The sequence below is a fragment of the Nomascus leucogenys genome, chromosome 22a (genome assembly GCF_006542625.1).
Source record: "Nomascus leucogenys isolate Asia chromosome 22a, Asia_NLE_v1, whole genome shotgun sequence".
Lineage (NCBI taxonomy): Eukaryota > Metazoa > Chordata > Mammalia > Primates > Hylobatidae > Nomascus > Nomascus leucogenys.
The window spans coordinates 30,060,144-30,062,226 of NC_044402.1; positions in this window are offsets into that span (position 1 = coordinate 30,060,144).

A 2,083-nucleotide genomic window follows, 5' to 3' on the forward strand; every position below is an offset into this window, starting at 1 on the left:
CTCGTTAACAGAGGGGTGGGAAAGAGCTAGACAGAGCGTTAGCTACCAAAACCCAGGTTCCGAAGGAAATTGAGAAAGCTCCTCCTCGTGACACATCTGCCCAGTCCACATGGAGGCTCTGCACTGAAAGGGGAGCCTGTTTTGCCACGTTTCGTTGGGAGACCAAAGGTTACAAAGCAAGATTCTGCGCTGGGAGAAATGCCAGCACTCAGGGAAGGTCTTCTGGGCTGTCTTCCCACGCTCTGAATTATGGGGCTCAGCCCAGTGTCCACACCCTAGGCTTCCATGGGCACCAGCTTCCCTGGTGAGAGCCCCAAAGATTGCAATGTGCCATCAGAGGCTGTTGGGTTGGACTCCTCCCAAGGGGCTGCGACTCCACCACCTGCTAGGATGCAGCTCTTCCAAACTTCTATGGCATTTAATAATCACAATAGCCCAACACTGGCATCATCTGAGAGCGGCAGGAGAGACACACACAGGGGAGGTCTAGAGTTGAAACTTGGCCTCAAACCAGCCAGAGTGGTTGGCCAGTGGGTTTAGGGGGCACTGACACAGGGAAGCAGGACTTCTCCTCCCTTCTGTCACCCCATGAGGGCTGCCACTGGGGAGGCAGCAGGCGGAGGCTGTCCCTCTAAAGGACAAATGGATGAGACTGAGGGTGGCTACTGAAGGGGATCAATCAGGTGGGCGCCTGGCACAATGATCTCTGTTGCTTTTGTCTCCAGCTGGCTCAGCAGGGGTTGTGTGTGGCCAGGCCCTGCTGCAGCCATTGCTAGTGGGCAGTGGTGTGGGTAAGGCTGTATCAGGCAGGCCAGCGGGCACTTGGCCTGGGGATCTCTGAAGAGCGGGGGGTGGAGCATGCTGGTTTCAGGCTCTGCCAAACTGAAGATGACCCTGTGTTCCCTGAGCCCTCAAAGTGCTCAAATGGCAGCCTGTGGAGCCCTGTGGGGGACAGGACAGGTCCTGTGCTCTGTATCACCACCTTCTAAGGGAGGTGGAGTCTTCAGCAGGACACGTAGACCACTGGCAGAGAAGCCCAGTGGACCCAAGCTGCATGTTGCCCCTAGAGAGCATTAGGAAGGCACTGCCTTCCATGTGAAGGGCAGCCTGGCACAGGGCCTGCTTGCAGCACCCAGAGACTTGTTTGTCTGGATGGAGCCAGTTGGCTGGGTGAGTGGAGTCATGAGTGGGAGATGAGAAGGTCAACCTGACTTACTACCTCACCAGGTGAGGCCATCCTGCACTGGGCCTTCTCCCAGACTAGGGGACAACCCGCTCATGGTCTAGAAAGCAGTGAATAATGGAAGGTGGGAGGTCACAGTGAGGGGAGCACGGGAGGGCAATCCAGAAGACATCTAGGCTGGGCATGGTGGCTCATGCCTGTCTGTAATCCCAGCACTTTGGAGGCCCAGGCGGGTGGATCACTTTAGGTCAGGAGTTCGAGACCAGCCTGGCCAATGTGGTGAAATCTTGTCTCTACTAAAAATAAAAAAATTATCTGGGCATGGTGGTGCGTGCCTGTAGTCTCAGCTGCTAGGCAGGCTGAAGCAAGAGTCTCTTGAACCTGGGAGTTGGAGGTTGCAGTGAGCGGAGGTCATACCACTGCACTCCAGCCTGAGCGAAGATCTGAGAAATTCTGTCAAGAGGAAGGAGGAGGAGCAGGAGGAGAAAGGAGAAGGAGGAGGAGGAGGAGGAGGAGAAGGAGGGGGAGGAGGGGGAGGAGGGGGAGGAGGGGGAGGAGGGGGAGGAGGGGGAGGAGGGGGGGAGGAGGGGGAGGAGGGGGAGGAGAAGGAGGGGAGGAGGAGGAGAAAGGAGGAGGAGGAGGAGGAGGAGGAGGAGGAGGAGGAGGAGGAGAAGGAGAAGGAGGAGAAGGAGAAGGAGGAGAAGGAGAAGGAGACACCTAGAGGAAGGAATTGAAAGCTTCCCAAGTACATCAACAAACCATGGAAAAGAGGAGCTATTAGTGGAGTCCCTAGAGCTCTTTGAGGGTACTAGAGTCCAAAAAACAAAGAAGGTCCCAACATCGCAGAATTTAGAGTGTCAAGGGACAGGGTGAAAGAGAGAAACTGCCTTGTCAGACTGG